At 50.8% G+C, this 21,865-nt stretch overlaps 1 protein-coding gene across 2 annotated transcripts in view; it reads right to left on the bottom strand.

Annotated features, from left to right (window-relative positions):
- Nucleotides 1–19,281, bottom strand: part of ANXA4 (annexin A4) — a 132,511-nt gene extending 113,230 nt beyond the window's left edge. The window contains exon 1 of one of the 2 annotated variants that reach the window (XM_075346161.1): nt 19,179–19,281. The gene's annotated coding sequence lies outside the window, so the exon portion shown is untranslated. Of the gene's footprint in view, nt 1–18,548; nt 18,570–19,178 lie in introns of those variants that run through there. The other variant, XM_075346162.1, reaches the window with a different exon arrangement.
- Nucleotides 19,282–21,865: the final 2,584 nt, after the last annotated feature.

Raw genomic sequence — 21,865 nt, forward strand, 5'->3', positions numbered from 1 at the left:
AAGAGATTTGTCTCTGGGGGTAATAACGCTTCACCCCCTCCATTACCACTTTTTATGAATTCGTACAATCATAAGCAGGAGGTATTGTGCATAGGAAAAGAAAACTAAGAAGCTTAGAGCAGGTTTTCTCCTATGAGACTTGTACAGTCATATTCTACTCCATGATCTCTGTACCTACTGAGTAGCCCTATGTTATTACAAACAATTTTTACAGTCTCTCAGGCTACTGTCAGCTCTGTACACACTTTGCTCCGTGATGAAAGGTGCAAGAGCTGTTTGCAATGACATACAGCATGTGCAGAGGGAGGAGAGCAGGGCTGAGTGCCATACATGTCTCACAAAGCCTCTTTTAAGCTTCTCTAGGGGCGTGTGCTTTCCCCGTTCCCTACTTGAATCTGCTTATAATTGAGCAATCTCATGCAGGGGAATAGGTACACACCCCCAGATACAACCTTCTGCTAATGCTCCCTTGTCCTAACGCAAGCAAATATCTCTGCAACAGAAAAAAAAAAAAAAAATATATATATATAGAATTTTCTTAGTTAATCTCTGCATTCACCATTCCATGATGTGGCAATTTAAAATACTAAAATTGGTGAAAGGTCCTGTGTTATGATCCGGAACCATGGAAGATCACAATAGATCATGGCAAAAAAAGTGACAAGAGCATTGGCAACTAATCTGGCCATCTCCTTACTAACCATCAATACTAGAAGTAGCTGAGGGTGAACTAACATCCTATGCACCGTGAACCCAGCCGGAGAACTAACTATCCTGAAGGAAGGAAAGATGAATAGCTCTGCCTCACAAAAAAAAAAAAAAAAAATTGGTTTAAAAGATCTGAGTCCTCAGTGGTTGATACCTTTTAATGGCTAACTGAAAAGATAGTAATAATAGCAAGCTTTCCAGACTACTCAGGTCTCTTCATCAGGCATGGTATAACGGTACAAAGATATATATTTTACCTGTATCTCTGCCTCAGAAAATAGATAGCAAAAGAGTAGCAAGCCACCCACATTCAAAAACTACTGTGATATATGAAACACAATACACAAATGGATGATAGGTGAGGCCCATTGACTAAATAGGAAAGGGCTGATTGTGGCCAGAGAAAAACTCTACAAAAATCCAAATACCTGATAGTACAAAAAGGTCCTCCGATCACACGATCTGACTCCGTCCTATATCAGGCGCTCTTGTCAAACCAATGACTAGAAAGCAGGAACAATTACAATGCAAGAAGCAACACATGGACTTATAGGAGCAATATTCCAAACATAGCTGCAGGGAGCTTCCCAGCTAAGCAACAGAGAGGGAAGATTCCTGCATGCAAATTGAACTGAAAACAACCACAGTAAATGACAAACCCAGATAAGAACAAACAACATAAGAAAGAACAAAGCACTTATCTGGGGTAGATGTGGTCTGGAGCAAGATGAGAAGGCTGGTAAACTGAAGAACAAATGACAACCGGCTCAGCCTGCTAGCAGACCAAGGTTTAAATAGGCAGAGAGTTACCAATGGAAACGCCCATTGCTCCAGCACACCTGGTCTCTGTCCAAACCATTCCTGGCCACAAGAGGGAGCCTCACAGCAGCAAAAGCATAACTGACATTCACAACAGTCCTGTGTCTGATCTCAAATACTGAACAGTGCAGCTGTGCATCCAGCCCCAGGGTAAACAGTCCAAGGGTTTAGCTTTCCCCATGGCTGGATTCTCAGATTTTGCAATAAGGCCCAGAGCATTAAAAGTTATGTCTCTTATGAGACTGTTAAAGAAAAAAAGAAAATCTATATTACTGCTACTACTTTCTCACCCTTTATAAAAAGGTTTTCCCATTTGGTTCTGGTGTATTCTGGCATTTTTGATACAGAAGTGACTGTTGTGGTCATTTCATGAGCACTGATGGTTTTTTTGTGTGTTTTTTTAAACAAAAAAAAAAAAAAAAAAAACAACTATTCAACTAATGAAGAAACCACTGCTATTTAAGCAAAAACACAGGTAAGATGTTCAAAAAGACTGGCATATTTTGAGCCTTCCCATTGACTTGTAAAGTATAATGTGTCTTCAGAAGAGACCTGAAGAATAGTCACTTCACTTCTTTAAACACTTAGGCTCAGATTCATCAAAACCATGCTCCCACTGGTCTTGTGAGGAAGCATGGTGACGTCAGATACCCCGGATTCATTAATACGTGTATCTTCATTACTCAGGAGTATTTGATGAGCAGTGCACAGCGAAAAGAAAACAAAAAAAAAACAACACTGTATATTATATCTGTCACCAGTCTCTGACTGGAGCAAGAATTCTGGCTTAATGCCACAGCTCATAAATTAGAAGAGCTGTGGCACCACGCCTTGCTCAAACGCCACCCATTTTGGTGTAGTTGGTAGAAACTTGGAGTGAATATGCAAAAAAGTCACGAATTTTGCATAATTGAGATTCACCAAAATTTTGAAACTTTTCAAAGCACTTTACGCCAGAATTCTTTGAAACAAATAGTTTTCGATTTTCAGGTGGGTTTTGGAGTGAACCTGACTGCAGAAAATGATACCGTATCTGTACACACTGACAGATTAACAATCTGTGTGAAAAGAAAAATAAAAATCACAATAACGCCAATGCAAACATGTGCGACGCCCTGGCAAAACCAGGTAGTCACAAATAGGCCCCTACATAACACCTTCCCTCATTAGGAAACACACAGCCAACCAGTAAACCCTAGTCACCCCCCCTTAGGGACAGATAGGCACACCAGTGGGCGTGACCAGGTGGTTGGACCACGCTCACCCAGGGGTTCCAGACAGCCCAGGGCGGGAAAAGTAAGACAGATCAGTTTTAGAGTTCAAGGACAGAGGAGTGTGGAGTGGAGGTTAAGGCCTGTGTGTCAGGCCTGAAGCTGACTGACAGGTACCAGGGTAGGAGCCCTGGTGTCAGACAGTGGTCTCCATCAGCAGGAGACGGGAAGACGGCTCGCAGAACCGAGGTGGACCGAGACCGGGTTGTAGCCCACCGGTACCTACACCGGGGACCCGACCGAAAACCGTGCATAAAAGGGGGGGTACTCAGACCCTGAAGCCAGAACCAGAACCTATTGGAACTGGTTAATTAACCGATTGAGGCCAGGACTAGAGGTCCTGTCCCACCCAAAGTCCCTCATAGAAGACAACAGCCCACCGATTAGGGATAAGAGGTCACCGCAAGGGCCCATAGATCCCACGGGCCAGCGTCTGCGTGCACGGCTCCTTAGGCCACATCCAGCCAGGAGCGGACTCCTACATTTCAAACTGGGAAGTAATTTCTACTTAAAAACAGTGCAGGAAAAGGACCTTAGTGGCTCCAGAAACAAGCATCACAAGATTACCACAATGCCAAGTACTTGGACCACTGTACTCCTGCATGTCCTTAACCTTTGGAGAAAATAAACCACCATTGTTTCATCTCATGATGTGCATGTTTAACTCTGGCGCGCTCTGGTCATGTCTGCCTCACCCATAGGAAAAACGAAGGTAAGATTCTCACGCCATCCCACAACTGCGCACCTTCAATCACCTTTAAGTGGGGACAGAACATTACAGTAATTTACAATAATACGGTATTGTATTGTTGTGTTGCTATTCAATAAGGTTTGCCTTTCAGAAGCTTTTGTCTCTGTCTTGCCGGTGTTCTGCTCTTATGTCACCAGGTGGCTTGGTGTCTTCAGACTGTTTACACTGCAAGAGTCTCACACGTCTCCTGGTGCATTTAAGTTGCTCAGTCAGAGAAGGGCGCTGCCCGATTTTGCTCTGATGTCCAGTCTAGCAGGAGTCAATTTCTGCTGGTCTGAATTGCTGCTGTGAGTGTACCGCCCTGAGAGGGGCTCGGCTGCTCCCTGGCCGGGCCGAGCCGCTCGAGGTCCGGGCTTGGGTTGTCAGTGGCTCGAGCGCCTCCGGACCGGGGGCCACGTCGCTCTGTTAAGGGGAGGCAGTGGGGTGGTGGTGTGGGACGAGGTCTGCAGCCGGGGGCCGCGTTGTCGTTGGACGGGTCGTGACGCCACCCACGGGTCGTGGTGACGGGAGGCACCACCGCTGGGCTGGAGTGATGGAGGCTCCCGAGGATCGGTGTTGAAGGCGCAGCCTGGATGTTAGCCCCTCCGTGGGTAGGGGGCGGTGTGTCCCGGGGGCCCGGCAGGACGGGCGATGATGTCGGGTGCAGGGGCGCCGTGCGATGTCGTGCTCGGATGGCACTGGTGTACTCACTATTAATTCACACTCACTCAGTCACTGGTAAACCAAAGTTCGGGTATGGTCGGTCCCGCAGCCGGCTGCTTGTGTCCCTTGTGAGGCTGATGGTGGCCCCTTTCCCTTGCACCTCTTGTTTTGGTTTTTGGCTCCCCTGCCTGATCAGTGGTAGCCCGCTCCCCGGTGTTTAGCTGCCGGAAAAGCCCTTGGTTACCTGCAGGTGCTGGCCCGTCGGATGTTCGGCCCTTGGCGGTGGCTCTCACCCGGTATCGATGGGCTGTTGCCTTCTTTCGGGACTTTGGGTGAGGATGAACCCGTGAGGTCCAGACTGCAATCAGTGAATTTTCCTAACTCAGTGGCTTCTAAGCTAGGACGGGGTCGGAGTACCCGGTTTCTGGTGCTCCGGTAAACGGTTGACTCCCCGGTTGAGGGCCGGCGGGCTCCAACCCTGGCCCGATCCCTACGGTTGCTATACTGGTACTCCTGCAGGCGGTCACCACCGTCTGCCTGCCTGACGTTACGGGGATCCCAGGCTCCAACCCGGGTCCCGACAGCTCTGCTCCTCACACCTTCTGTCACTGTCACTCTCTGACTAGACTCCTGACTAAACTCGATCTCTTTGTATTTCCTGCCTCAGGGCAGTAGTCTCTCGGTGGGCGTGCCTTTCTGCCTGACTATGCCCACCTGGTGTGCCCTACTGGCCCTGAGGGAGGCATCAGGTCTCCCTTTCGGGTGACGGGTGTGTCCTCACAAGGGATGGGGGGGGGGGGGGTGGTGTGTGGTGGGTGCTGTTACCTGTGACCTCTGGGGTCCAGGGCGTCACATGAGCACAGGTTATAGAAGACCTATCACAGTTGCCTCCACCCTTTAAAAGATGGTGGAACCTGGTGTCTCACACTGATGATAGCTCTAGCTTTGCTCCAGCAACACCAGTCTTGTGCATTTGATCCAGCTTTGGTGATTTGTTGTATGCTATTTGGAGTGTGATGGAAATATCCTTGCTGTATTTCCTCCCTGAACTTTATTTTCTCTGAGCATGTATTGTCTTTTCCACTGTGTGTTTGCTGTGAGAATTTGAGCTTTAATTTCCAGTTTGTTGCTATTTGTGAGATATATGTCTCCTGTCCCAGCTCTTCCCTGGGTGAGGGTGTGGGCGTGTTAGACCAGGGCTTTTCAGGAGTTCGGGTCACACTGAAAGTCCAGACCTCGCCACCATCAGGCGTACCTGTGGAAAAAGGGACAACTTAGGGTCCCCTTCCTTGAGTGCCAGTGTACACTCTCCCTGTAGCTGCGCTGATGTCAGTTGACCCTCCTTCTTTCCCAGTTATTGTATGTTAGCCATCATCTATATGCAGCAACAGAAGAATCCAAGAAAAAGGAACACCGAGCACCAATCAGCATCAGGTAAAATATAAAAACAGCAGAGGGGGGGGGGGGTTTGCACGGCACAGCGGATGACGACCGTTTTGTGCTTAACAACCACTTCAACAGGTCTGCCGACCGGTTTTTATATTTACCTGATGCTGAAATAAATGGATTTTTTGTATACGGCAGCCCGGTGAGTGCCCTCTTCTTTTGCTTCTTATCTACATGCCCTGGTTCAGAATACTCTTACCTACTGTATATAATACAAAAATGCAGCTGGAAAATAAACTACTTCTTCTGGAATCTTCATACAACACTTCTGCAGTAGACTCAAGCTGCCTGATGAAGTCTCTACTTGTGAGTAATGATATAAGAAAGCCTCAGAAACAACCCTACACTTACAGCTTAGTTATAGAAGGAATATTACATGTTCCCAGAGTTTACACAAACAATCCTAGCTGACCACAACAGGGAATGCACAAATACTAAGGGCAGCAACCAAAAGAGAGAGAAGGTGCCATTTGGATCTATACACTAGTTTGTAACTATCGTGTTTCCCCACGGGGAGGGGGGAGAACCACTCAGATCCGGGCTCGCGTGTCGGTGGCTTGAGCGCCACCGGACCGGGGGGTGGGGGGGGGGGGGGGTAACGTCGCTCTGGAAGGATGTAGTGGCGATACACGCAGGGGTTTGGGGTGGTTGTTCGTAAAGTTCGTGACGCCACCCACGGGTTGTGGTGATCGTAGGATGGGACACCACCGCTGCCGTTGACTAGGCCTCCCGGTGACAGTGTTATGCAGCTTGGTGTTAACCCCCTCCGTGGGCAGGGGCGATGGTCCCGGGGGGCCGTACGGAGAGGGATGCAGGCAGGGGTGCAGGGCGCAGGGTCGCGGTGCGGTGCCTGACGGCAATGGTGTACTCACTCTGACACAGGAAAACGGAGTCTTTGATAAACCAAACGGCAGGATGGACGGGGCCCACAGCCGGCTGCGGTGTTCTCCCTGGACGGGTTTGGTGATGGGACTGTCGTCCTCCCTGCACCTGTGTTATGTTGTGAATGACTCCGGTGCCTGGACACTGGTAATCCGCTCCCCGGTGTGTAAGCGGCCGTAGGAGCCCGTTTGCCCGCAGGCGCTCGCCCTTTGGATCTCTTGCCTGTGGCGGTGGCACTTATCCGGGATGGTTGGCCTTGCCATTAGTCTGGACTTGGGTGGGAATAAACCCTGGAGGTCCAGACCGCAATCAGTAAATTCGACTATTAGGGCAGCTTCTAGCCTAGTCGGGGTCTGAGTACTCTGCCTGGTGCTTGGCTCCAATCGGCTCCCGGTTCGGTACCGGCGGCTCACCGCCCCGACCCCGGTCCTACGGTTCCACCGACCGTGCGCCAACTTCTGCAGACGGCCCACCACCGTCTGCCGACCTTGCTGGAGGTGCCTGGGCTCCGACCCAGACACCTAGACAGTCCGTGGCAGGCCTGATCCCAGGTGCGTGTCTCTCCTCTCCACTCCACTCACTTGACTCCACTGTACTCAACTGTCTTTGTTTTCCCGCCTCCAGACCTGTGAACTCCTCAGTGGGCGGGGCGAACCCCCTAGCTCCGCCCCACCTGGTGTGGACATCAGACCCTGGAGGGGTGGCAAAAAGGTTTCTGTTTGACTGTTGTCACCTGTTCGGGGAAGGGGTGTGTGTGGTGTCATGTCTGACTACCTGGCTAGTCCAGGGCATCACACATACACGTCAGGTCACAGTTTGTTCTGCAGCAGCTGGCTCCCTCAGTGACTGGAAGCATCATCACTCACGCAGAGTGATACTGGTACCTGTTATGTGTATGAGAGCTGCAGTGCAATGCAGCTGGAAAGGCGAGGGACCAAACAGCAGCATAGATCTGTGTGAGAGCCCATCCACACTTGCCAACCGTAACTGTGGTAGTGGTGGGGGGGCTTGTCCGCTTTCCTTGATGAAGAGCCCTGCTGTATTTAACTTTTTTTGCTCCATATGTCGCGGGCGGAGGAGGGGACGCTGCGCTCACCCACTGCTCGGTCCGGCTGCTGCTCGGTGGTGGCTCGAGCGGTGGGCCGGATCCGGGGACTCGAGCGGCGTTCTTCGCCCGTGAGTGAAAGGGGGTGGTGTGTGTGGTTTGGGGATATTGTCCGTGACGCCACCCACGTTTGTGGTGAAGTTGTGACACCACCGCTGCTCTGGACGGGGATCCCGGGAGCGATGACAGGGAGCAGCTTGGATGTTGGTTGTCCCGGGGCCTGGTGAGGTGCAGGGTCGCGGCGGCAGCGCTGTGCCGCACGGCACGGTGGTACTCACTCAGCCAGTAATTTACACGGAGTCTCTGGTCAAACAAACGGCTGGATGGACGGGTCCCACAGGCGGCTGCGGTTGTTCTCCTCCGGTAGGTTGATGGTGACTGCCTTTCCCTGCACCTGTGTGTTGTGTTTACGGTTCCAGTGGCTTCCCACCGGTAACCCGCTCCCAGCTTGGATGGATGCTGAGGGAGCCCCTTTTGCCCGCAGGCTCTGGCCCCTGGGAACTGTAGCCTTGGCGGTGACTGTTTCCCCTTACGGTGTGAGCTGTTGCCTTCAATCGGGTCTTGACTGCTGGGAAACCCGGAGGTTTCCCTTCGCTAACGGATTTGACCAGTTTTACGGCGACTCCTAGCCTGGTCGGGGTCCGTAGGCCCTGCCGAATGGTGCTGGCTTCTCTTCACTCCCCGATCCGGTACCGGCGGGCCACCGCCCGTCCCCGGTCCTTACGGTTCACTATAATCACCCTCTCCTGCAGACGGTCACCACCGTCTGCCAACCTTGCTGTATGTGCCGGGGCCACGCACCCGGACACGGTCAGTCTCCTCTACTACCACTTCCCTTTTCCAACTCCAAAACTGATCTCATTGCCTTTTTCCGCCTCCAGGACTGTGAACTCCTTGGTGGGTGGGGCCAACCGCCTGACCCACCCCCTGGTGTGGACATCAGCCCTTGAAGGAAGGCAACAAGGATTTGTGTTTGACCTAGGTGTGCCTAGCCGGGGTGTGGGGTGTGTTGGTGTAGTACCTGTGACGACCTGGCTTGTCCAGGGCGCCACACAGACTCTATGTAACCACAACCAGGGCTTGTTTGGTTTTGTTACAAAACTGCAAGCAAATCCTTATGCCAGCAAAGTCAATGAGAATCCTGAAGTGTTGAGTGTGCTGCCCTTGTGCCAGCAGCGGCGCTGCTCTGATCCGGGACCTACGGTACATCTCAAGGGGTTTCCCGGACCCGGGGGGCGCGCGGACACTCCGAATAAAAGGGGCGTGTTTGTACGGGATGATTGTAGAATGTCTGCGACGCCACCCACGGTGTGTGGTGAAGTGGAACACCACTGCTGCTGTTGTGGGATACCAGGGGAAGATATAATGGCAGCTGGATGTTAACCCCTCCGTGGGTAGGGATGGTTGCCCCTGTTTCTATGCAGGGTATGGCGATGGCAGGGGCTTGCACGCACAGATGACCAGGGGATAGTTGGTTACTCACAATTGAATGAATCACACGAGTCTTTTGGTAAACCAAGGTGCTGCTGGTGGCCGGCCGCCGCGGACGGTTGTACTCTGGTCCGCTCACCGGGCTGGTGGTCGCTGTCCTTTCCTCTGCACTGTCGTGTATTGTGGGCTGCCTGGTTTGGAACTCAAGAGTCCGCTCCCGGCTTCTGTGTGCCTAAGGAGCCGTGCCCGCTGACGCTGACCCGTGGGATCTATGGGCCCTTGCCCTAGCCCTCTCTGTGGGTGATTGTCTGCTACCAGAGTACCCCCTCTGTGCACGGTTTCCCGGTCGGGTCCCTGGTGTCGGTACCGGCGGGCTCCAACCCTTCTCCGGTCCTCCTCGGATCTGCCAAGCCGTCTTCCCTTCGCCTGCTGACGGAGACCACCGTTTGCCACCTAGCCAAGGTACCAAGGCTCCCGACCGTGGCACAGTTCAACTTGAACTTCCTCTGCTGGAGCTACACCTAGCTCCAGCCCGCACTCCTCTCCACTTGAACTACAAACTTCTCTCTGCTTGTTTTCCCCGCCCCGGGCTGTCTAGAACCCTAGGTGGCCATTCCCTAACCGCCTGGTCACGCCCACTGGTGTGTCTGTCTTGCCCTAAGGGGGGGGGGGGTGACTAGGGTTCCAGGTCGGCTGTATGTCACCTAGGTGAGGGAAGGTGTTCTGCGGGGGCATGGCCAGCTTTAGGCATGTGCGACTTGTGCAGTCGCACAGGGCGCCGACGGCCATGCTTCAGGGGAGGCGCAGCAGAGAGGTAAGAAGTTGTACATTTCCTGGCTCCTCCCTTCCCAGCACAGCGTTTTTACTGTAACCGCCGCCGGTTACTTACTTAGCTTTATGTAGCGCTGGCCAGCCGGGCCCACCACCTTCACCGAGCCCCAGTCACATCTGCAGCAGAGGGGCCCGGCAGTGTCGCTTCAGCCACTACTGCAATCTGCACATGACTAAGGTTTGCATGCAAAGTCCTTCTAGGGCATCGCATGCAAATTAGCCATGTGGTGGGGGAGGCACGGTGAATGGAGCAGAGCAGAAAGGTGGCGCGTCATCCCGCAGTCCAATGTGATGAGGTCATCACTCTGCACCTCATCACAGTGCTGCGGGCAACGCGGAGCTGGTGAGCGTGCGGCATCCGACAGGGAGAAGTAGGCGTTCTAGGAGCTGAAGATTTTCGGGTGGCGCTGACTCCAGCCGCGGGTGGCGCTGACTCCAGCCGCGGGTGGCGCTGACTCCAGCCGCGGGTGGCGCTGACTCCAGCCGCGGGTGGCGCTGACTCCAGCCGCGGGTGGCGCTGACTCCAGCCGCGGGTGGCGCTGACTCCAGCCGCGGGTGGCGAGGGGGGGGGGCCCCCCTTACTGCAGCCCCTGCCTTGCTTTAGCTGGATGTGCTGAGGGCACACCCAGTTGAAATGCATCACTGCTCAGAGAGGACGCTGCAGGATGTGGGAGCCGGGGAGGGTGAGTAAAATGTTTGTTTTTTTTCTTTTTGCGGTAGACAAATATACGAGGAGAGACCCAGGAAAGGCACATATACACAAGAAGGTGGAGATATATACCGGGAAGGGGACAAAAATAAGGATGGGGACATATACCAGAATGTGCCCAGGAGGGGAATATATGTACATCAGGAGGAGCCTAGGATGTGGAGATATATATACATTTGCTGGGAAGGGACAAATAAACCAGGATGGGAACATATATACCAAGAGGACATATATACCAAGAAGGGGACAGAAACAAGGATGGGGACATATATACCAGAATGTGCCCAGGAGTAGGATATACATACCAGGAGGTGCCCAGATTGGACATATATACCAGGATAGGGACAAGCATACTAGGAAGGGCCCAGGATGTAGACATATATACCAGGAGGATATTATACAGAGAGACAATGTGTGTTGGGTGATATACAGAGGATCATAGTGTGTGTGTGTGTGTGTGTGTGTGTGTGTGTGTGTGTGTGTGGTGTGTGTGTGTGTGTGTGTGTGTGTGTGTGTGTGTGTGTGTGTGTGTGTGTGTGTGTGTGTAAATAAAGAGGGGCAGCTTGTGTGGGGGATAGTGTACAAAGGGGCAGCGTACATGAGGAATATTACACAGAGGGACATTGTGTGTGTGTGTGTGTGTGTGTGTGTGTGTGTGTATATTATACAGGGATGTGTGTATATTATACAGAGATGCAGTGTGTGGGGGATATATAAAAGGGGGCAGAATGTGTGTAGGATGCTACACAGAGGAGCACTGTGTGGGATATTGTACAAATGGGCAGTGTGTGGAGGGGATATATTGAGGAGCAGTGTTTGTGGGGAGATATTATGGAGAGAGGAGGTGTATTATTAATTTTCTAAGGGAAATACTTGGGGAGAGAGATAACACACACACATTTTTCAAAGAATGGTGGTAAGTGTGGAGGGTTTGAGAGGTGGAGTCGGAGCTGGGGTGGGGGTGTAATATCCATGGATACGGCATAAATGGTTGAAATCGGAAGACCTCAAAAAAAAAAAAAAACACGAGTGACAGACGTGGTGACATTAAGGCTGGAAACACATCTATGCGAGTATAATCGGTCCGAGTTGGCTGAAAAAAAAAAAACTCTGCTGATTTTAGTACACGTTAGGTCAGAGTGCAATGCAACTGCACTGCGATCCTGAGATTTTTCTCATGATTGCAGTGCTTGTGTGATCCTTTTTTTTTTTTTATCAGCAGCTGTCATCTGCCATTCAGCTCTGCTACATGGCCACTGTCAGTAGCCACAGCCAGCCATGTAGCAGATCTGAATGGCAGATGACAGCAGACACAGACAGAGCCGCACGATCAGAATGAACTTCACCCGACTTCATTGTCATGCCACGGCTCTGTCTGTGTCGCGTCCTGATTAGCGGTCACCCGTGAAGGACTCACCGGTGACCGCTAATCCCCTGAGTGACTGAATTGAGCAGCGCGATTAGCGCTGCTGTCACTCAGGTTACCCGCGGCCAGCTGGATCCTCCCCCCCGTGACCGCAACTCACCTGTGACTTCATTGCTGTCACCTGGGCGACTTGCTGTCACTGTTGGAGGATCCAGCGGTGTCCGCGAGTAACCTCAGTGACAGCAAAGCTGATCGCGCGACTCACCTCAGTTGCTGTGTGGAGCTGACAGGAGCGGCGGTGTCTTCTGCAGCTCCTGTCACCTTCACGTAGCAGAGCTGGAAGCGACACGGGACCTCCGTGGATTACGTCAGACAAGGATGGGTTTTTTGCGTACTTAAGTGGTGAACGAGGGTCTTTGTTATTGTTTATTATTTCAAATAAAGGATTTTTTCACTGTGTGTGTTTATTAACTTTAATTTACAGGTTAATCATTGGGGGTGTCTCAGACGCCTGCAATGATTAATCTAGGATTTAGTGGCAGCTATGGGCTGCGATTAACTCCCTATTACACAGATTGCCAACGCACCAGGGCAAATCGGGAAGAGCCGGGTACAGTCCCCATAACAGTCGCATCTAATAGAAGCGGCCATTCTGGGCGGCTGCTGGCTGATATTGTTAGGCTGGGGGGGGGGGGCTCACCATAACGTGGAGCTCCCCATCCTGAGAATACCAGCCTTCAGCCGTATGGCTTTATCTGGCTGGTATTAAAATTGGGGGGGGACCACACGCCATTTTTTTAAATGATTTATTTTACTGCACAGCATAGACACGCCCACCGGCTGCTGTGATTGGGTGCAGTGAGACAGCTGTCACTCAGCGTGGGGGCGTGTCTGACTGCAACCAATAATAGGTGCCGGTGGGCGGGTAAAGCAGGGAATACGAGATTGAATAATGAGCGGCCGGCTTTTTCAAAAGAGGAGAAGCCGCCGGAGCCGTGTGAACGCCATGCAGCACCGCGCTGCTGATCGGGGATCGGTGAGTATGAGAGAGAGGGGGGGTGGGGATAGACTGACATGGACAGAGAGTGAGGGACAGAGAATAGAGACCGAGAGGGAGAGACCGACTGACAGAATAGTGATTGACAGACATTGTGAGACATCACTCGTTTCCAGTGTTTTAGGAAACATGCGAGAAATGTATTTAGAAAATCGGATGTCACTAGGATGGTGTGAGTGTCGTCCTGTGACATACGATTTTTTTACACGCTCCCATAGACTTGCATTGGAGAGACTCGCAGTAGAAACTCGCAAAAAAGCAGCGATTTTTTTCTCAGTCCGATTTGGACTGAGAAAAAAAAATAAATAATCACAAATGCGAGCTGAATCATTCACCAACATGTGTCCGATTCCAATGCGAGATTTTCTCGCATTGCTTTGCTGCGAGAAACTCGCAAGTGAGAAGCAGCCCTAATGTGGATTTGAGGTCCGGATTCTCCAGCACAAATTTGTAATTTAGTGTACATTTGAAGAGATCAGTTTTCTTAGGATATAAAAAAAAGATGGTATCTCCTGTCCCCATTTGTTTCCTGGGACACTGGGTTTAAAAAAAAAAACAAACAAAAAAAAAACAAAAAAAAAAAAACACAGTAATGGGTGGGGAAGGGGGGGGGGGGGCACCAAAGGGCAGTTTTGCACAGGGCACCATTCAGGTTAAGGCCGACCCTGTGCGGGGGCCTATGTGTGACTACCTGGATTTGCCAGGGAGTCACATTGAGCACATGAGTATTTTTTTTTTTTTTTGCAGATTTGATGCTGAAGATTATTTTTCAGCACGTCAATTCTTTCATCGATTTTCCCTCATTGAAAACTGTTGGGGGAAAAAAAAAAAAATAGAAATTTCTGCAACCAAAATACTTAACATGTGCACATACCCTAAAGGACTAGGTGTTTAAGATGGCAAAAGGAAGACACTAATTTGGTTTATTTTTGTATGTGAGACCTTAGCACTTAACAAAAAATAAAAATATTAACCCTGCAAAATATTCATGGATCCAGGAAGGCTAAAAATCAGACTCAGAAGGCTAATGAGGAAGGTTTACTTTTCCCTGGATGCAAAAATAAATAGTAATATAGTCCGAATTGTGCCGAAGAGCATCAAGTGCAGGCAAAATAATACACATAAATGGCAAGCCCTTGTTCAAGGATTGCCTGAAGAGCCTTTTCAACGGCACTTTCGGTCATATGAATATCGCTTTGTAAACCCAACCTAAAGGCATACATGCAGACAGCACGAGATAAGGGCTCAAGGGAATTTTCTATCTATACATTGTTTATTTTTTTTTAAACCCTGTTGGCTTGCTATAGTGGAAGGTGCTATCTGCATCACCAAAAACCACTAAGTGACTGGCTGCAGTGGTCACGTGTGCTGTAGCCGTGATGTTACCGCTTCAGTCTGTCAAAGGACAAGAGCAGCAGCGTGTAGTGGGTGGACATACCCCCTACAAAGGGAGCATAGTTAACCGGAAATGTCATTAATAAAAATGTTTTATTTGTATTGTGTTAGGGCACCCCCTAGTGGCCGGGTGGGACGGCTGTCACCACAGTGAAGGAGGAGCCGGCAGAAACCAGGGGGAGGGAAAAGCGTGTGTGTGTGAGATGCAGTTGGATCCGGGACGTGAGAGAGTGAACAGCAAGGGGCAGAGTGTGGGAGCTGAATCCATAGGGGGCGCCGGAGAGAACGGGAGTGAACGGAACCTCAGAGAGTGAAGCTACCGGTGTGGGTCCGGTGTGTGTGTAACCGAAGTGGGAGCCCGGCGAAGTAGATTAACCAGGGCACATCCCCACAGGAGGGTACGTTAGGACAGGTTGTCCCCCAGCTCCAAGAAAGTGTCATCTACAACTGCCGGATTGCGAAGGAGAGTGCAATAAAAAATGTCTTGTTTTCACGACATCCTGCCTGGAGACTGTTTGTACGACATCCGACAACTGCACCACCACACTCTGCCCCACCATGTCGTCTCCTGACATTGAAGTAACAGCGGAACCTGGGGTAAGCCTGACAGCAATGGCCACGACTACAAGGCCGGAGGCACCCCTGGCTGCTCGTTACAAGCGTACGAGAGGCAGTGTTGACGCAGAGGATGCGGATTGTAGATTGTTGTATTTTTACGTAGAGAACCAGGATAGGGTTAAATATTTTAGATGTGAAAAATCTATTTAGAGAAGATTTTCAGCCATGAAGAACAGTTTTACATCTAGCATAAGCAAAAATGCAAAGGCCCAATAATGACAGGACACGTCCTCCTCATACTCTGGACTACAGGTCGGTTTGATGAGGACACAACTAAGTATTTACAGAGCACACAGGCGGCATTGTACATAACTCCTCTGTACAGGGTTACAGCAGAGCTAGGAACCTATTCTCACAGTCCATCCCCACCCTCTGCTGCGTGTACGGCCGCCTCAGGCCATCACCACACACTTCACTGAGCCACACCTAACCTGAGGAATAGGATCTCATACAGATCTAGTCTATGAATGTGTCCTGAGCTTACACAACAACCAGACCCACCTCACACCCACTGGGAATAGGAACATGTACATATCTAGTCTACAAACTTGTCCTGAGATTACACACCAACATATCCTACCAACCAAACCCACCTCACACCCACTGGGAATAGGAACATGTACATATCAAGTCTATAAACTTGTCCTGAGATTACACACCAACATATCCTACCAACCAAACCCACCTCACACCCACTGGGAATAGGAACATGTACATATCAAGTCTATAAACTTGTCCTGAGATTATACACCAACATATCCTACCAACCAAACCCACCACATACATTGAGGAATAGAGATTACACACCAACAACATCCAACCTTTCACACACTGAGGAATAGTAACTCATACATAACTAGTCTACACACATGTCCTGAGTTTACATACAAACAACGTCTTACCAACCAGACCCACCACACACCCACTCAGGAAGAGGAACATGTACAGATCTGGTCTACGAACATGTCCTGAGCTTAAACACCAACAACCATACCACACACACAGGAATAGGAGCTTGTACAGATGCAGTCTATGAATGTGTCCTGAGCTTACACACCAACGTCGTCGCACCACACATACACTGACAAATGGAAACTTGTACAAATCAGTTGTGTCCCACACAAAAAAAAAAAATAAATAATTATTATATATATATATATATATATATATATATATATATATATATATATATATATACACATACATACATATACATACACACATACATAATGTTTGGCTATGTGCCCACAGGAGTTTAAACCTGCGGATTTATCTGCGGAAAATTCACGTATTTTCTGGATTTTCCAGATAACTCCGCATGTTTCAGTAAGTACAGACACTCCCCAAGTTATCTTATGGGACATAAGGAGTGCGGTGTCCATGCTGTGGATACATGTGGCTGTGGATGTCCCGCAGCCGCACGTAATTGCATGTGAATTATTTCTGCGAAATTACCTGTGAAAATCCCGCCCCTACACTATGGAGATAGAGGCCGGGACGTCCGCAGGTAAGCCGCATGAATGCCCGCAGGTTTACCGCAGCTTATTTCGCTGTTTTACCGCAGCAATGGATAACTGCGGATTCCGAAGAGCTGCTGCGGGAAACCTGCGGCTCCACCTGCGGATATAGTCGCAGGTACAAACTCCCGTGGGTATATAGCCTTTAACCTACAGATTTAGAACAGTTATTGAACACTTAAGTGAAAACGACACTGCTCTAGACTGACAGGTTTTTACTTAAAGGGATCCGGTCACAAGGTTTCTTCCTGCTGTTCAGATCCGATGGATGTCGCTGGTCTTGGTCCAGAGCGTTTTACATCTTGTGCGATCATCGCCTTCCTGCCCAACCTCGTGTGCATGACGTGTCCTACGTCATCCACACAGAGGCCGCCATTGTGCTCCTTTGCATGAGCACTTTCATCTGCTCTGCTGAGGGCAGAGCAAAGTACTGTAATGTTCAGGCGCAAGGAAAGGTCAAAGACCGCCCGCACACTACAAAACTCTAATCTGCCCTCAGCCAAGCAGGTGAAAGTGCGCATGAGCACAATGGAGGTCTCTGTGTGGATGACGTAGAACTCGTCATATACACGGGGCTGGGCAGGAAGACAATGCTAGCACAAGATGGAGAGCAGTGACACCCATCTTAACGGACCACCCCCTAGGGGAGTATAAGAAGTGTTTTTTTACATTATACAGAGTGGCCTGGGCTCTTAGATACAAGATTATAGTATACTGTATATAAGAGCTCATTGGTGGTTGCCGCGGCTTACAAGGGAAAAACCTAGTGACAGGGCCCCTTTAAACAGAGGCAAGACCGGTCACTCTGAGGGAAGAAATTACCAGTGTTCCGCCTTGGCTAAGGCTGCTTTCACACATCTGTTTTTTCCTGTGTGGCACAATCCGGCGCCTTGCAGAAAAACCGCAACCGGATTTGCCGCCGGTTGCGTTTTTTTTGCATAGACTTTCATTAGTGCCGGATTGTGCCGCATGGCCTTGCGTTCGGTCCGGTTTTTGCCGCATGCGGCAGATTTAGCCGATGCGGCGGCCGGATGGAACGTTGCCTGGCACTTTTTTTGTGCGGCAAAAAAAAAAAACGCATTGCGCCGCATCCGGCCGATGCGGCGCTTTTCTCAATGCATCCTTATGGATGCCGGAGGCGGCAAAAACTGCATCCGGCCGCCGCATGCGGTTTTTGCCACTGCGCATGCTCAGTAGCATGCCGCAAGCGGCAAAAACCGGACAGGCCGCATATAAAAAAACTTATGCAAAGGATGCGGTGTTTTCACCGCATCCGTTGCATAGGTTTCACAGCCGGATTGAGCCGCACGGCTCAAACCGGATGTGTGAAAGAAGCCTTAGTCAGAGTTGCCTTGTCCGTGGAGAAAAACAATGATTTTTCTGTAACTCTGCAGTGTTTAAAGAGTGAAACATACTCGCCTGCAATAACGCAACCATTGCCAGATTTATGCTAGAGCAGGTATCTAAATCTAAAGTAAAAAGGTGCACTTCCACAACAGAAAATGACACGCTGCTGCGTAAAAGCGCATATTAAAGGCCAATAGCCACAGCTTCGGTTCCACTTGCACAAAGCTTCTGATGCGAAAGCCAATGACTCTTTGCTGCAAGCGTCAGCCAAGGGTCATACGACTGATCCGATTGGATCACAGCTGCGGAAAAGGAGGGGAGGGAACACTTTCTCCCCATCTCCTCCGCTGGCTGTGTACATCACACTGCGGTCGGATGACATGCGAGTGCAGTGTGATGTGTCACATGCAGCCATAGACTCTTATAGGTGCGTGTGAACAGAGACTCACTCCCAAATGCAGGGATTCATTTATCATGCCGATATGGCATGAGAAATCAATTGCAGATGGACACTGCCCCATGGTTTTGCACTGGTGCAATCCAATGTTTTATCAGATTGCACTTCTCCGTGCAAAATGCAAGTGGAACCGAGGCCATAGCCAGTCCCTCCAGGTAGTAAATTGCACTTTAGTTAGTGTAAATTGATTGCTTACGGCTAAAGGCTGCACTGGTGGAATGGGCACGGTAATAGGATCCAGATGAGACTAATCCAAGCCCCCCTTCCTCATAAGCAGGAGCACCTGACAACAATACCCTCTGTATAGAAATTCCTACAATAGCAAAAAGAAAAAATAAAGTAGGAGGGGAAGACACCAGCCTGCGCTCTTCAGGTGAGAGAGATATGGACAACCAGTTCACCCACAGCCTTGAAAATAACACCCACATCATTTAGGAGGGGAACCTTACTCAGATGGGAAGTTTCGCACCACAGACACATGACAGACTGACTCCTATGACATTAAAATTATACGTCTGTCAGAAACAAAAGTGATATTGTGCAACTCCTTGTGCTCAGAGACAAGAAGGTCAAAAGACTCATTCAGCTCTGCTACATCTGCCCAAGTATTTGAAGAAAAGTTACATGTAACAAAGTTTCCAAGTCCAGAGACCAATCTATGACCCCAGAAGTGCCCCTCCTCAGCAGCCAGGCCCCAGAAGTGCCCCTCCTCAGCAGCCAGGCCCCAGAAGTGCCCCTCCTCAGCAGCCAGGCCCCAGAAGTGCCCCTCCTCAGCAGCCAGAGCCCCAGAAGTGCCCCTCCTCAGCAGCCAGGCCCCCAGACTCACCTCAGCAGATGGCAGGCCCTGCACAGGATCCTCCTCAGCTGTACACTGGTTATATGGGAGGCTGCTGGCTGGGGAGGACTGTTCTCCAGGCCTGGGTGTGGTGGAGATGTCTGTCCCTCCTACTATAACAGTTCCTGTGGGTTTAGGAAGCAGTTTATCATTCAGTGCAGAGCTACTTCCTTGCTTATGTGATTCTGCATGGCTCTGCTGGCTGGGCTCTGTAGTCCTACAATTGCTGAACAGCTAAAGTATAGAAGCATTCTATGTAATAAACAGGTTCTGCACAATTTACCCCCAAAACTAAGTTCTTGTCTGGGTTCGCTCATGGAACACCAGTCTTTTGCTTACTACATGTTAAAACTTTCTAAACAATAGATATATAAATGTTTTTGTCATCTTGTTTTACTATTTCACCAATATTGCAGTCTTGCTGCCGTAATAAAAATCACAGTAGGGGGAACGTGTGTCCTCTAGTGTTGCTCTTCACAGATGTCCATTTTGTACATGTTCTGGTCCCTAACGCCACATTCCCACGATGAGTATTTTTTGATGTTCCAGATTTTTTACTCTGTTTCTGCACCTATTAGCTAAATTTTGTATTTTGAAGTTTTTTGCAGTGTTTTTTAACCCTTTTTTTTCTTTTGTTATGTCATGTTTTCAATAAAGCAGTTTGTTTTTCATACTTCCTGCTATTTCCATTCGACTAAATTATATCCATAGTCATGTGCAGTTTACATGCTTTTTTTTTTCGTTTGTGCCGCTGGATCTGATCACAATACTGGATCTAGGCAGCTTCAATACCTCTATGGCTATGTGCGCACGTTGTGTAGTGTCCATGTTGCAAATTCTGAAGCGATTTTGCAGTGCATGTGCGCTTCAAATCCCTGTAGAAGCACTGCATATTGGATGCAGTGTGTCTGCAGAATAGATGCCAATTTCATGTGTGGCGCCCTGGACTAGCCAGGTCGTCACAGGTACTGCAGCACACACCCCCACCCCGGTTAGACACATCAGCCAGACACAAAATCCTTGTTGCCTCCCTCCAGGGGCTGATGTCCACACCAGGTGGGGTGGAGCCAGGTGGTTGGCCCCTCCCACTGAGGAGTTCACAGTCCTGGAGGCGGGAAAAGGAAAGGAGTTCAGTTAGGGAAGTGCAAGAGAGAGGAGTGAAGTGTGGTGTAGGAGTAAACTGACCGTGTCCGGGTGCGTGGCCCGGGCACTAAGAGCAAGGTTGGCAGACGGTGGTGGCCGTCTGCAGGAGAGGCAGATCAACGCGGAACCGTAGGACCGAGGTCGGGCGGTGGCCCGCCGGTATCGAACCGGGGAGCGAAGAGAAACCAGCACAAACCGGCAGGGCCTGCGGACCCCGACCAGGCTTGGAGTCGCCGTTAAGAGGTCAAATCCGTTAGTGACCGGAACCCCAGGGGTCTCCTAACAGCCAAGACCCAATAGAAGGCAACCGTCCGACCAGTAGAAGGAAATACAGCTACCGCCACAGCTAGAGTTCCAAGGGCCAGAGCCTGCGGGCAAAAGGGCTCCTCCGGCACATATACACGCTGGGGAGCGGGTTACCGTTGGGAAGCCATCGGGACCGAACATACACAAAGGTGCAGGGAAAGGCAGCCACCACCAACCATCCGGGAGAAACCACAGCAGCCGGCTGCGGGACCCGTCCGTCCAGCCGTTTGGTTTACCAGAGACTTTGCGTACATTTGTGGCTGAGTGAGTACAATCGTGCCATCCGGCACCACGCTGCGCAGTCCAGGCGACCCTGCACCTTGCCAGCCCTGCCTCCCCGTCACCTCACCGGGCCCCGGGACCACCAACCCCTACCCACGGAGGGGGAAAACAACATCCCAGCTGCTCCCTACCATCGCTCCCGGGATCCCCGTCACCAGTAGCGGTGGTGCCCAACCTCACCACAACCCGTGGATGGCGTCACGGACTAAAATCCCCCAAACCAATCACCCCTTTCACTCACGGGCGAGGAGCGCCGCTCGAGTCCCCGGATCCGGCCCACCGCTCGAGCCACCGAGCAGCCATCGCAGCAGCGCCGGACCCGAGCATTAGCTAGCGCAGCGCAGTGGCATCCTCCCCGTCCGCCACAACTTGGAGTCACGAACAGGATCTTACCGTTCTGCTGGCTGGTAGAAGTGCGTCTTGTGCCCCGCCGGCGGTGTCCGGCTGAAAAATTTCAAAATCCGCCATCTTGAGAGCGAGGCTTTTCCCGCTCGAGCGTCTTCTCGAGCAGTGGAGGCGCGAAAGCCGAACCCCGCCCCTGAAGAGGAGGTGCCGAGAAAAGACCAAGGGGGGAAGGATGGCGTCCGGCCGCATGTAAACCGAGGCCATAAAAGCAGGGACGCCAGGACTCTGCCGCCATTTGGTTCCTGGAAGATACCGCTGCCAGCATGCACCGTCCGTCCGGTAACCCCACAGTCCCCGAGTCTGCGCCCGGCACCGCAGCGTGGGTAGAAATCCAGACCGTCCGTCTGAGCAGCCGTCTGCAGGTGAAAGTGCAGCTCCTCCTGGAGGAGTGGGAGGCCGACATGGCGGATGTGGTGGCGGCCATACGGAGACGCGAGGCGGAGGAAGACTTGGAGGAGCGGGTAAGCGACCTACGCCCCTGTGTCCCTACAGGATCGGTCGCTGCGGCTGAGGGGCCCGGTCTGCGCCCGCTCACCCTGCTG

This window comes from Anomaloglossus baeobatrachus, chromosome 4 (genome assembly GCF_048569485.1).
Source record: "Anomaloglossus baeobatrachus isolate aAnoBae1 chromosome 4, aAnoBae1.hap1, whole genome shotgun sequence".
Taxonomy (NCBI): Eukaryota; Metazoa; Chordata; class Amphibia; order Anura; family Aromobatidae; genus Anomaloglossus; species Anomaloglossus baeobatrachus.